This window comes from Convolutriloba macropyga, chromosome 1 (genome assembly GCF_964194025.1).
Source record: "Convolutriloba macropyga chromosome 1, txConMacr16.3, whole genome shotgun sequence".
Taxonomy (NCBI): Eukaryota; Metazoa; Xenacoelomorpha; order Acoela; family Convolutidae; genus Convolutriloba; species Convolutriloba macropyga.
This window is the reverse complement of record NC_134468.1, coordinates 39237363-39252694: the sequence shown is the minus strand read 5'-3', so window position 1 is coordinate 39252694 and position 15332 is coordinate 39237363.

The following is a 15332-nucleotide window of genomic DNA, read 5'->3' as shown; positions in this document are numbered from 1 at the left end:
TAAAGCTAAGGACCCTTTATTGTGAGAGATGAATTAAGGCAGCTTTTTTACGTGACCGTTTTATTATTGGAGAAAATTCTGTTCAACTTGTGTTGGTGGGGTGATTTCGTACAAGCGATCTGGTGCTCTTCCGAGGAAACCTAGTGTCATTCTAACGTGCTCGGCAATAAGTTATGCAGTTGTTTGTTAGTTGTGTGAGTTTTCCCTACAATTTGGCGTCTGCTAATGCTTTATGACAGTATTAAACGTTTAATTAGGTCCTAAAAAAAATAAAAAATTTCATAAAAAACTTTTCGATACTTTTTTTTTAGTTTTTTCGGGTCGTAAGTTGTTAGGTGCGACGATTTTGGTCGGTTAGGTTACCCGGTGACAAAAACAGTTTTCCTGAATATTTTTTTTGTGCTGTTGGTTAGGATTGTCGTAACTGTTTGAGATAAAAAGAGACGGCAGGCCATAGGGTACATCTGCTCGAAATCAAAATTTCAATGTTTGCATGTTTGCAAACATTGGAATTTGGATTTTGAGGAGATCTACCCTAAGGCGCGCCTTTTTTGACAACTACAAACAAAGGGCTATCTAGATCGTTATTTTGCGCTAATAAAAATTTTTGCCTAGATTTGGATAACTTGTCTCAAAAATGAATTTATGTGAAGGTCATAATTTTTGCTTCGATCATAATTTTGTGTGTTTCTGTTTTGTTTGTGCCGTATGTGTTTTGCTCCATTTTCGGGTGATCAAGTACTGCGCTCGTTTAAAATCAAATGTAGTTTTGTCTGTTTTGCGGAGAAAAAAAACTTTTCTTATCTGTCTCCAAGAAAAAAACTTGGCGACCGTTCTTGATTTCACTCAGAACAAAGTTCTTTTTAAACTTAGACACTGAGTAGAGTAAAGCTAAGGACCCTTTATTGTGAGAGATGAATTAAGGCAGCTTTTTTACGTGACCGTTTTATTATTGGAGAAAATTCTGTTCAACTTGTGTTGGTGGGGTGATTTCGTACAAGCGATCTGGTGCTCTTCCGAGGAAACCTAGTGTCATTCTAACGTGCTCGGCAATAAGTTATGCAGTTGTTTGTTAGTTGTGTGAGTTTTCCCTACAATTTGGCGTCTGCTAATGCTTTATGACAGTATTAAACGTTTAATTAGGTCCTAAAAAAAATAAAAAATTTCATAAAAAACTTTTCGATACTTTTTTTTTAGTTTTTTCGGGTCGTAAGTTGTTAGGTGCGACGATTTTGGTCGGTTAGGTTACCCGGTGACAAAAACAGTTTTCCTGAATATTTTTTTTGTGCTGTTGGTTAGGATTGTCGTAACTGTTTGAGATAAAAAGAGACGGCAGGCCATAGGGTACATCTGCTCGAAATCAAAATTTCAATGTTTGCATGTTTGCAAACATTGGAATTTGGATTTTGAGGAGATCTACCCTAAGGCGCGCCTTTTTTGACAACTACAAACAAAGGGCTATCTAGATCGTTATTTTGCGCTAATAAAAATTTTTGCCCAGATGTGGAATAATTTGTGTGTGTGTGTCTGTTTTGTTTGTGCCGTATGTGTTTTTCTCCAATTTCGGGTGATCAAGTACTGCGCTCGTCAAAAACCAAAAGTAATTTTGTCTGTTTTGCGGAGAAAAAAAACGATCCTTATCTGTCTCCAAGAAAAAAACTTGGCGACCGTTCTTGATTTTACTCAGAAAAATGTTCTTTTTTCAACTCAGACACTGAGTAGAGTAAAGCTAAGGACCCTCTATTGTGACAGATGAATTAAGGCAGTTTTTTTACGTGCGCGTTTTATTATTGGAGAAAATTCCGTTCAATTTGCGTTGGCGGGGTGATTTCGTACAAGCGTTCTGGTGGTCTTCCGAGGAAACCTGGTGTCATTCTAACGTGCTCGGCAAAAAGTTTTGCAGTTGTTTGTTAGTTCTGTGAGTTATCCCTACAATTTAGCGTCTACTAATGCTTTATGACAGTATTAAACGTTTAATTAGGTCCAGAAAAAAATGATAATTTTCATAAAAAAAAGTTTTCGATACTTCTTACTTTAGTTTTTCCTGTCTCAAGTTGTTAGGTGCGATGATGTCGGTCGGTTAGGTTACCCGGTGACCAAAAAAAAAGTTTTCTTGTATAATTTTCCTTGTGCTGTTCATTAGGAATTTCATAACTGTTTGAGATAAAAAAAACGGCGGGCCATGGTGTACATCTGCTCAAAATCCAAATTTCAATGTTCGCATGTTTGCAAATACTGGAATTTGGATTTTGAGGAGATGTACCCTAACGCCCGCCTTTTTTTGACACCTACAAACAAAGGGCTATCTAGATCGTTATATTGCTCTAATAAAAAATTTTTGCCCAGATTTGGAATAACTTGTCTCAAAACAGAAGTTATGTGAAGGCCATAATTTTTGCTTCAACTTTGTGTGTGTCTGTTTTGTTTGTGCCGTATATGTTTTGCTCTAATTTCGGGTGATCAAGTACTGCGCTCGTCAAAAACCAAAAGTAATTTTGTCTGTTTTGCGGAGAAAAAAAAACGATTCTTATCTGTCTCCAAGAAAAAAACTTGGCGACCGTTCTTGATTTTACACAGAACAATGTTCTTTTTTTAAACTCAGACACTGAGTAGAATAAAGCTAAGGACCCTCTATTGTGACAGATGAATTAAGGCAGTTTTTTTACGTGCGCGTTTTATTATTGGAGAAAATTCCGTTCAACTTGCGTTGGTGGGGTGATTTCGTACAAGCGTTCTGGTGCTCTTCCGAGGAAACCTAGTGTCATTCTAACGTGCTCGGCAATAAGCTATGCAGTTGTTTGTTAGTTGTGTGAGTTTTCTTATCAATTTAGCGACTGCTAATGCTTTATGACAGTATTAAACGTTTAATTAGGTCCAGAAAAAAAAGAAAATTTTTACAAAAAAAGTTTTCGATACTTCTTACTTTAGTTTTTCGGGTCGTAAGTTGTTCGGTGCGACGATGTTGGTCGGTTAAGTTACCCGGTGACAAAAACAGTTTTCCTGAATAATTTTTCTTGTGTTGTTGGTTAGGAATATCGTAAATGTTTGAGATAAAAAAAACGGCGGGCCATGGGGTGAATCTGCTCAAAATCCAAACTTCAATTTTTGCATGTTTGCAAACATTGGAATTTGGATTTTGAGGAGATGTACCCTAAGGCCCGCCTTTTTTTGACACCTACATACAAAGGGCTATCTAGATCGTTATTTTGCGCTAATAAAATTTTTTGCCCAGATGTGGAATAACTTGTCTCAAAAATGAATTTATGTGAAGGTCATAATTTTCGCTTCAATTTTGCGTGTGTCTGTTTTGTTTGCGCCGTATGTGTTTTGCTCCAATTTCGGGTGATAAAGTACTGCGCTCGTCAAAAATCAAAAGTAGTTTTGTCTGTTTTGCGGAGAAAAAAACGTTTCTTATCAGTCTCCAAGAAAAACTTGGCGACCGTTTTTGATTTCACTCAGAACAATGTTCATTTTTTAACTCAGACATTGAGTAGAGTAAAGCTAAGGACCCTCTATTGTGAAAGAAGACATAAGGCAGTTTTTTTCACGTGCACGTTTTATTATTGGAGAAGATTCCGTCCAACTTGTGTTGGTGGGATGAGTTCGTACAAGCGTTCTGGTGCTCTTCCGAGGAAACCTAGCGTCATTCCAACGTGCTCGGCTATAAATTATGCAGTTGTTTGTTAGTTGTGTGAGTTTTCCCTAAAATTTAGCGTCTGCTAATGTTTTATGACAGTATTAAACGTTTAATTAGGTCCAGAAAAAATGAAAATTTTTATTAAAAAAGTTTTCGTTACTTCTTACTTTAGTTTTTCGGATTGTAAGTTGTTCGGTGCGACGATGTTGGTCGGTTAAGTTACCCGGTGACAAAAACAGTTTTCCTGAATAATTTTTCTTGTGTTGTTGGTTAGGAATATCGTAAATGTTTGAGATAAAAAAAACGGCGGGCCATGGGGTGAATCTGCTCAAAATCCAAACTTCAATTTTTGCATGTTTGCAAACATTGGAATTTGGATTTTGAGGAGATGTACCCTAAGGCCCGCCTTTTTTTGACACCTACATACAAAGGGCTATCTAGATCGTTATTTTGCGCTAATAAAATTTTTTGCCCAGATGTGGAATAACTTGTCTCAAAAATGAATTTATGTGAAGGTCATAATTTTCGCTTCAATTTTGCGTGTGTCTGTTTTGTTTGCGCCGTATGTGTTTTGCTCCAATTTCGGGTGATAAAGTACTGCGCTCGTCAAAAATCAAAAGTAGTTTTGTCTGTTTTGCGGAGAAAAAAACGTTTCTTATCAGTCTCCAAGAAAAACTTGGCGACCGTTTTTGATTTCACTCAGAACAATGTTCATTTTTTAACTCAGACATTGAGTAGAGTAAAGCTAAGGACCCTCTATTGTGAAAGAAGACATAAGGCAGTTTTTTTCACGTGCACGTTTTATTATTGGAGAAGATTCCGTCCAACTTGTGTTGGTGGGATGAGTTCGTACAAGCGTTCTGGTGCTCTTCCGAGGAAACCTAGCGTCATTCCAACGTGCTCGGCTATAAATTATGCAGTTGTTTGTTAGTTGTGTGAGTTTTCCCTAAAATTTAGCGTCTGCTAATGTTTTATGACAGTATTAAACGTTTAATTAGGTCCAGAAAAAATGAAAATTTTTATTAAAAAAGTTTTCGTTACTTCTTACTTTAGTTTTTCGGATTGTAAGTTGTTAGGTGCGACGATGTCGGTCGGTTAGGTTACCCGGTGACAAAAACAGTTTTCCTGAATAATTTTCCTTGTGCTGTTGGTTAGGAATATTGTAACTGTTTGTGATAAAGAAAACGGCGGGCCATGGGGTACATCTGCTCAAAATCCAAACTTCAATGTTTGCATGTTTGCAAACATTGGAATTTGGATCTTGAGGAGATTTAACCTAAAGCCCGCCTTTTTGACACCTACAAACAAAGGGCTATCTAGATCGTTATTTTCTGCTAATAAAAACTTTTGCCCAGATGTGGAATAACTTGTCTCAAAATTGAATTTATGTGAAGGTCATAATTTTTGCTTCGATCATAATTTTGTGTGTTTCTGTTTTGTTTGTGCCGTATATGTTTTGCTCCATTTTCGGGTGATCAAGTACTGCGCTCGTTTAAAATCAATATTAGATTTGTCTGTTTTGCGGAGAAAAAAAACGTTTCTTATCTGTCTCCAAGAAAAAAAACTTGGCGACCGTTCTTGATTTCACTCAGAACAAAGTTCTTTTTAAACTCAGACACTGAGTAGAGTAAAGCTAAGGACCCTCTATTGTGACAGATGAATTAAGGCAGCTTTTTTACGTGCGCGTTTTTTAATTGGAGAAAATTCCGTTCAACTTGTGTTGGTGGGGTGATTTCGTACAAGCGCTCTGGTGCTCTTCCGAGGAAACCTAGTGTCATTCTAACGTGCTCGGCAATAAGTTATGCAGTTGTTTGTTAGTTGTGTGAGTTTTCCCTACAATTTAGCGTCTGCTAATGCTTTATGACAGTATTAAACGTTTAATTAGGTCCTGAAAAAAAATAAAAAATTTTTATAAAAAACTTTTCGATACTTCTTTCTTTAGTTTTTTCGGGTCGTAAGTTGTTAGGTGCGACGATGTCGGTCGGTTAGGTTACCCGGTGACAAAAACAGTTTTCCTGAATAATTTTCTTTGTGCTGTTGGTTAGGATTATTGTAACTGTTTGAGATAAAAAAAGACGGCAGGCCATAGGGTACATCTGCTCGAAATCCAAATTTCAATGTTTGTATGTTTGCAAACATTGGAATTTGGATTTTGAGGAGATCTACCCTAAGGCGCGCCTTTTTTGACACCTACAAACAAAGGGCTATCTAGATCGTTATTTTGCGCTAATAAAAATTTTTGCCCAGATGTCGAATAACTTTTGTGTGTGTGTCTGTTTTGTTTGTGTCGTATGTGTTTTGCTCCAATTTCGGGTGATCCAGTACCGCGCTCGTCAAAAATCAAAAATAGTTTTGTCTGTTTTGCGGAGAAAACAAACAATTCTTATCTCTCTCCAAGAAAAAAACTTGGCAACCGTTCTTGATTTCACTCAGAACAATGTTCTTTTTTTAACTCAGACACTGATTAGAGTAAAGCTAAGGACCCTCTATTGTGACAGATGAATTAAGGCAGTTTTTTTACGTGCGCGTTTTATTATTGTAGAAGATTCCGTTCAACTTGCGTTGTTGGGGTGATTTCGTACAAGCGTTCTGGTGCTCTTCCGAAGAAACCTAGTGTCATTCTAACGTGCTCGGCAATAAGTTATGCAGTTGTTTGTTAGTTCTGTGAGTTTTCCCTACAATTTAGCGTCTACTAATGCTTTATGACAGTATTAAACGTTTAATTAGGTCCAGAAAAAATTGAAAATTTTCATAAAGAAGTTTTCGATACTTCTTACTTTAGTTTTTCCTGTCGTAAGTTGTTAGGTGCGACGATGTCGGTCGGTTAGGTTACCCGGTGACGAAAGCAGTTTTTCTGAATAATTTTCCTTGTGCTGTTGGTTAGGAATATTGTAACTCTTTGAGATAAAAAATACGGCGGGCCATGGGGTGTATCTGCTCAAAATCCAAATTTCAATGTTTGCATGTTTGCAAACATTGGAATTTGGATTTTGAGGAGATGTACCCTAACGCCCGCCTTTTTTGACACCAACAAACCAAGGGCTATCTCGGTCGTTATTTTGCGCTAATAAAAATTTTTGCCCAGATGTGGAATAACTTGTCTCAAAACAGAAGTTATGTGAAGGCCAAAATTTTTGCTTCAACTTTGTGTGTGTCTGTTTTGTTTGTGCCGTATGTGTTTTGCTCCAATTTCGGGTGATCAAGTACTGCGCTCGTCAAAAACCAAAAGTAATTTTGTCTGTTTTGCGGAGAAAAAAAACGATTCTTATCTGTCTCCAAGAAAAAAAACTTGGCGACCGTTCTTGATTTTACTCAGAACAATGTTCTTTTTTTTAACTCAGACACTGAGTAGATTAAAGCTAAGGACCCTCTATTGTGACAGATGAATTAAGGCAGTTTTTTTACGTGCGCGTTTTATTATTAGAGAAAATTCCGATCAACTTGCGTTGGTGGGGTGATTTCATACAAGCGTTCTGGTGCTCTTCCGAGGAAACCTAGTGTCATTCTAACGTGCTCGGCAATAAGTTATGCAGTTGTTTGTTAGTTCTGTGAGTTATCCCTACAATTTAGCGTCTCCTAATGCTTTATGACAGTATTAAACGTTTAATTAGTTCCAGAAAAAAATGAAAATTTTCATAAAAAAAGTTTTCGATACTTCTTACTTTAGTTTTTCGGGTCGTAAGTTGTTAGGTGCGACGATGTCGGTCGGTTAGGTTACCCGGTGACAAAAACATTTTTCCTTAATAATTTTTCCCTGTGCTGTTGATTAGGAATATCATAACTGTTTGGGATTAAAAAAATACGGCGGGCCATGTGGAACATCTGCTCAAAATCCCAATTTCAATGTTTGCATGTTTGCAAACATTGGAATTTGGATTTTGAGGAGATCTACCCTAAGGCGCGCCTTTTTTGACATCTACAAACAAAGGGCTATCTAGATCGTTATTTTGCGCTAATAAAAATTTTTGCCCAGATGTCGAATAACTTTTGTGTGTGTGTCTGTTTTGTTTGTGTCGTATGTGTTTTGCTCCAATTTCGGGTGATCCAGTACCGCGCTCGTCAAAAATCAAAAGTAGTTTTGTCTGTTTTGCGGAGAAAACAAACAATTCTTATCTCTCTCCAAGAAAAAAACTTGGCAACCGTTCTTGATTTCACTCAGAACAATGTTCTTTTTTTAACTCAGACACTGATTAGAGTAAAGCTAAGGACCCTCTATTGTGACAGATGAATTAAGGCAGTTTTTTTTTACGTGCGAGTTTTATTATTGTAGAAAATTCTAACGTGGTCGGCAATAAGTTATGCAGTTTTTTGTTAGTTGTGTGAGGTTTCCCTACAATTTAGCGTCTACTAATGCTTTATGACAGTATTAAACGTTTAATTAGGTCAAGAAAAAATTGAAAATTTTCATAAAAAAAGTTTTCGATACTTCTTACTTTAGTTTTTCCTGTCGTAAGTTGTTAGGTGCGACGATGTCGGTCGGTTAGGTTACCCGGTGACAAAAACAGTTTTTCTGAATAATTTTCTTTGTGCTGTTGGTTAGGAATATCGTAACTGTTTGAGATAAAAAATACGGGGGGCCATGGGGTGTATCTGCTCAAAATCCAAATTTCAATGTTTGCATGTTTGCAAACATTGGAATTTGGATTTTGAGGAGATGTACCCTAACGCCCGCCTTTTTTTGACACCAACAAACAAAGAGCTATCTTGATCGTTATTTTGCGCTAATAAAAATTTTTGCCCAGATGTGGAATAACTTGTCTCAAAACAGAAGTTATGTGAAGGCCATAATTTTTGCTTCAACTTTGTGTGTGTCTGTTTTGTTTGTGCCGTATGTGTTTTGCTCCAATTTCGGGTGATCAAGTACTGCGCTCGTCAAAAACCAAAAGTAATTTTGTCTGTTTTGCGGAGAAAAAAAAGGATTCTTATCTGTCTCCAAGAAAAAAAACTTGGCGACCGTTCTTGATTTTACTCAGAACAATGTTCTTTTTTTTAACTCAGACACTGAGTAGATTAAAGCTAAGGACCCTCTATTGTGACAGATGAATTAAGGCAGTTTTTTTACGTGCGCGTTTTATTATTAGAGAAAATTCCGATCAACTTGCGTTGGTGGGGTGATTTCATACAAGCGTTCTGGTGCTCTTCCGAGGAAACCTAGTGTCATTCTAACGTGCTCGGCAATAAGTTATGCAGTTGTTTGTTAGTTCTGTGAGTTATCCCTACAATTTAGCGTCTCCTAATGCTTTATGACAGTATTAAACGTTTAATTAGTTCCAGAAAAAAATGAAAATTTTCATAAAAAAAGTTTTCGATACTTCTTACTTTAGTTTTTCGGGTCGTAAGTTGTTAGGTGCGACGATGTCGGTCAGTTAGGTTACCCGGTGACAAAAACATTTTTCCTTAATAATTTTTCCCTGTGCTGTTGATTAGGAATATCATAACTGTTTGGGATTAAAAAAATACGGCGGGCCATGTGGAACATCTGCTCAAAATCCCAATTTCAATGTTTGCATGTTTGCAAACATTGGAATTTTGGATTTTGAGGAGATGTACCCCAACGCCCGCCTTTTTTTGACACCTACAAACAAAAGGCTATCTAGATTGTTATTTTGCGCTAAAAAAAATTTTTGTCCAGATGTGGAATAACTTGTCTCAAAACAGAAGTTATGTGAAGGCCATAATTTTTGCTTCAACTTTGTGTGTGTCTGTTTTGTTTGTGCCGTATGAGTTTTGCTCCAATTTCGGGTGATCAAATACTGCGCTCGTCGAAAATCAAAAGTAGTTTTGTCTTTTTTGCGGAGAAAAAAAACCTTTCTTATCTGTCTCCAAGAAATACTTGGCGACCGTTCTTGATTTCGCTCAGAACAATGTTCTTTTTAAACTCAGACACCGAGTAGGGTAAAACTAAGGACCCTCTATTGTGACAGATGAATTAAGGCAGTTTTTCTAACGAGCGCGTTTTATTATTGGAGAAAACTCCGTTCAACTTGTGTAGTTGGGTTGATTTCATACAAGCGTTCTGGTGCTCTTCCGAGGAAACCTAGTGTCATTCTAACGTGCTCGGCAATAAGTTATGCAGTTGTTTGTTAGTTCTGTGAGTTATCCCTACAATTTAGCGTCTCCTAATGCTTTATGACAGTATTAAACGTTTAATTAGGTCCAGAAAAAAATGATAATTTTCATAAAAAAAAGTTTTCGATACTTCTTACTTTAGTTTTTCGGGTCGTAAGTTGTTAGGTGCAACGATGTCGGTCGGTTAGGTTACCCGGTGACAAAAACATTTTTCCTTAATAATTTTTCCCTGTGCTGTTGATTAGGAATATCATAACTGTTTGGGATTAAAAAAATACGGCGGGCCATGTGGAACATCTGCTCAAAATCCCAATTTCAATGTTTGCATGTTTGCAAACATTGGAATTTGGATTTTGAGGAGATCTACCCTAAGGCGCGCCTTTTTTGACACCTACAAACAAAGGGCTATCTAGATCGTTATTTTGCGCTAATAAAAATTTTTGCCCAGATGTCGAATAACTTTTGTGTGTGTGTCTGTTTTGTTTGTGTCGTATGTGTTTTGCTCCAATTTCGGGTGATCCAGTACCGCGCTCGTCAAAAATCAAAAGTAGTTTTGTCTGTTTTGCGGAGAAAACAAACAATTCTTATCTCTCTCCAAGAAAAAAACTTGGCAACCGTTCTTGATTTCACTCAGAACAATGTTCTTTTTTTAACTCAGACACTGATTAGAGTAAAGCTAAGGACCCTCTATTGTGACAGATGAATTAAGGCAGTTTTTTTTTACGTGCGAGTTTTATTATTGTAGAAAATTCTAACGTGGTCGGCAATAAGTTATGCAGTTTTTTGTTAGTTGTGTGAGGTTTCCCTACAATTTAGCGTCTACTAATGCTTTATGACAGTATTAAACGTTTAATTAGGTCAAGAAAAAATTGAAAATTTTCATAAAAAAAGTTTTCGATACTTCTTACTTTAGTTTTTCCTGTCGTAAGTTGTTAGGTGCGACGATGTCGGTCGGTTAGGTTACCCGGTGACGAAAACAGTTTTTCTGAATAATTTTCTTTGTGCTGTTGGTTAGGAATATCGTAACTGTTTGAGATAAAAAATACGGGGGGCCATGGGGTGTATCTGCTCAAAATCCAAATTTCAATGTTTGCATGTTTGCAAACATTGGAATTTGGATTTTGAGGAGATGTACCCTAACGCCCGCCTTTTTTTGACACCAACAAACAAAGAGCTATCTTGATCGTTATTTTGCGCTAATAAAAATTTTTGCCCAGATGTGGAATAACTTGTCTCAAAACAGAAGTTATGTGAAGGCCATAATTTTTGCTTCAACTTTGTGTGTGTCTGTTTTGTTTGTGCCGTATGTGTTTTGCTCCAATTTCGGGTGATCAAGTACTGCGCTCGTCAAAAACCAAAAGTAATTTTGTCTGTTTTGCGGAGAAAAAAAACGATTCTTATCTGTCTCCAAGAAAAAAAACTTGGCGACCGTTCTTGATTTTACTCAGAACAATGTTCTTTTTTTTTAACTCAGACACTGAGTAGATTAAAGCTAAGGACCCTCTATTGTGACAGATGAATTAAGGCAGTTTTTTTTACGTGCGCGTTTTATTATTAGAGAAAATTCCGATCAACTTGCGTTGGTGGGGTGATTTCATACAAGCGTTCTGGTGCTCTTCCGAGGAAACCTAGTGTCATTCTAACGTGCTCGGCAATAAGTTATGCAGTTGTTTGTTAGTTGTGTGAGTTTTCCCTACAATTTAGCGTCTGCAAATGATATTATGACAGTATTAAACGTTTAATTAAGTCCAGAAAAAAATGAAAATTTTAACTAAGAAAGTTTCGATACTTACTTTAGTTTTTCGTGTCGTAAGTTGTTAGGTGCGACGATGTCGGTCAGTTAGGTTACCCGGTGACAAAAACACTTTTCTTGAAAAGTTTTTCTTGTGCTGTTGGTTAGGAATTTTGTAAATATTTGAGATAGAAAAAGATTGCGTGCCATGGTGTACATCTGCACAAAATCCAAATTTCAATGTTTGCATGTTTGCATACATTGGAATTTGGATTTTGAGGAGATCTACCCTAAGGCGCGCCTTTTTTGACACCTACAAACAAAGGGCTATCTAGATCGTTATTTTGCGCTAATAAAATTTTTGCCCAGATGTCGAATAACTTTTGTGTGTGTGTCTGTTTTGTTTGTGTCGTATGTGTTTTGCTCCAATTTCGGGTGATCCAGTACCGCGCTCGTCAAAAATCAAAAGTAGTTTTGTCTGTTTTGCGGAGAAAACAAACAATTCTTATCTCTCTCCAAGAAAAAAACTTGGCAACCGTTCTTGATTTCACTCAGAACAATGTTCTTTTTTTAACTCAGACACTGATTAGAGTAAAGCTAAGGACCCTCTATTGTGACAGATGAATTAAGGCAGTTTTTTTTACGTGCGAGTTTTATTATTGTAGAAAATTCTAACGTGGTCGGCAATAAGTTATGCAGTTTTTTGTTAGTTGTGTGAGGTTTCCCTACAATTTAGCGTCTACTAATGCTTTATGACAGTATTAAACGTTTAATTAGGTCAAGAAAAAATTGAAAATTTTCATAAAAAAAGTTTTCGATACTTCTTACTTTAGTTTTTCCTGTCGTAAGTTGTTAGGTGCGACGATGTCGGTCGGTTAGGTTACCCGGTGACGAAAACAGTTTTTCTGAATAATTTTCTTTGTGCTGTTGGTTAGGAATATCGTAACTGTTTGAGATAATAAATACGGGGGGCCATGGGGTGTATCTGCTCAAAATCCAAATTTCAATGTTTGCATGTTTGCAAACATTGGAATTTGGATTTTGAGGAGATGTACCCTAACGCCCGCCTTTTTTTGACACCAACAAACAAAGAGCTATCTTGATCGTTATTTTGCGCTAATAAAAATTTTTGCCCAGATGTGGAATAACTTGTCTCAAAACAGAAGTTATGTGAAGGCCATAATTTTTGCTTCAACTTTGTGTGTGTCTGTTTTGTTTGTGCCGTATGTGTTTTGCTCCAATTTCGGGTGATCAAGTACTGCGCTCGTCAAAAACCAAAAGTAATTTTGTCTGTTTTGCGGAGAAAAAAAACGATTCTTATCTGTCTCCAAGAAAAAAAACTTGGCGACCGTTCTTGATTTTACTCAGAACAATGTTCTTTTTTTTAACTCAGACACTGAGTAGATTAAAGCTAAGGACCCTCTATTGTGACAGATGAATTAAGGCAGTTTTTTTTACGTGCGCGTTTTATTATTAGAGAAAATTCCGATCAACTTGCGTTGGTGGGGTGATTTCATACAAGCGTTCTGGTGCTCTTCCGAGGAAACCTAGTGTCATTCTAACGTGCTCGGCAATAAGTTATGCAGTTGTTTGTTAGTTCTGTGAGTTATCCCTACAATTTAGCGTCTCCTAATGCTTTAAGACAGTATTAAACGTTTAATTAGTTCCAGAAAAAAATGAAAATTTTCATAAAAAAAGTTTTCGATACTTCTTACTTTAGTTTTTCGGGTCGTAAGTTGTTAGGTGCAACGATGTCGGTCGGCTAGGTTACCCGGTGACAAAAACATTTTTCCTTAATAATTTTTCCCTGTGCTGTTGATTAGGAATATCATAACTGTTTGGGATTAAAAAAATACGGCGCGCCATGTGGAACATCTGCTCAAAATCCCAATTTCAATGTTTGCATGTTTGCAAACATAGGAATTTTGGATTTTGAGGAGATGTACCCCAACGCCCGCCTTTTTTTGACACCTACAAACAAAGGGCTATCTAGATTGTTATTTTGCGCTAAAAAAAATTTTTGTCCAGATGTGGAATAACTTGTCTCAAAACAGAAGTTATGTGAAGGCCATAATTTTTGCTTCAACTTTGTGTGTGTCTGTTTTGTTTGTGCCGTATGAGTTTTGCTCCAATTTCGGGTGATCAAATACTGCGCTCGTCGAAAATCAAAAGTAGTTTTGTCTTTTTTGCGGAGAAAAAAAACGTTTCTTATCTGTCTCCAAGAAATACTTGGCGACCGTTCTTGATTTCGCTCAGAACAATGTTCTTTTTAAACTCAGACACCGAGTAGGGTAAAACTAAGGACCCTCTATTGTGACAGATGAATTAAGGCAGTTTTTCTAACGAGCGCGTTTTATTATTGGAGAAAACTCCGTTCAACTTGTGTAGTTGGGTTGATTTCGTACAAGCGTTCTGGTGCTCTTCCGAGGAAACCTAGCGTCATTCTAACGTGCTCGGCAATAAGTTATGCAGTTGTTTAAGAGTTGTGTGAGTTTTCCCTTCAATTTAGCGTCTGCTAATGCTTTATGACAGTATTAAACGTTTAATTAAGTCCGGAAAAAATGAAAATTTTTATAAAATGTTTTCGATACTTCTTACTTTAGTTTTTTGTGTCGTAAGTTGTTAGATTCGACGATGTCGGTCGGTTAGGTTACCCGGTGACGAAAACAGTTTTTCTGAATAATTTTCCTTGTGCTGTTGGTTAGGAATATCGTAACTGTTTGAGATAAAAAATACGGCGGGCCATGGGGTGTATCTGCTCAAAGTCCAAATTTCAATTTTTGCATGTTTGCAAACATTGGAATTTGGATTTTGAGGAGATGTACCCTAACGCCCGCCTTTTTTTGACACCAACAAACAAAGGGCTATCTCGATCGTTATTTTGCGCTAATAAAAATTTTTGCCCAGATGTGGAATAACTTTTCTCAAAAATGAATTTATGTGAAGGCCATAATGTTTGCTTCAATTTTTTGTATGTCTCTTATGCTTCTGCCATGTGTTTTCCTCCTTGGAATCATAATTTAACCGGTTTTCCCGGTAAGACCAGCAGCTCAATCCCGGAAATACTGGCGGGAATTTTAAATTTCCCAGTTTCCCCGGTAAAAACCCGGCCGATAGATCCCGGAAATACTGGCGGGAATCTTAAATTTCCAGACTTTCCCGGTAGGATCCTGGCGGAGAAATCCCGGAAATACTGGCGGGAATCTTAAAGTTCCCGAGTATCCCGGTAAGATCCCACTGGTGAATCCTGGAAACCCCGTCGGGATTTAAATTTTCCCGTTTTTCCTGTCAGGGTTCTTAAATGTCCCGGATTTACCGGCGGGAAATGCGGGATCTTGCTCTATCTTGGCTAATCTTGAAATTCCCGGTACTTTTACCGGTAAGATCCCCGGATCTTCCCCGTGTATTTCCCGGATCTTGTCGGGGGAAAATTCGGGATCTTAATAAGATTCCCGGGATCCGACGCACTGGGCTTGCTGCCTCAGACTCAATCTCATTTGTTTATTCTCCGTGGTTTTGTAATTGTGGTAAATTTTGAAACGTTAGCACCAATGCTTTTTTAGAAAAAGATTCTGTTTCTCATTCAAATGTACTTTTTTCAGAATTGATAACCAATTTGCTAGAGCATATTTACCGTCAAGATGAATTGTTTTAATCGCGACCAATCACGTGACTAAGACTGGTTCACCTCTATCTGATCTTATTCTCATCTGATCTCTATTTGATTTTATTTTGCATTCTCAACTTAGAATGTTCAGAGGTCACTTTTGTTAACACTTATGGGCTTAATTTTTTTGTCAATAGTTGTTCATTTCATAAAATCTTTTTCCTTTTCATTTCAGAAATTGCCTTAGATTTGAGCTCCTGTCTCTCATTTTGTTTATTTGAGTGTTC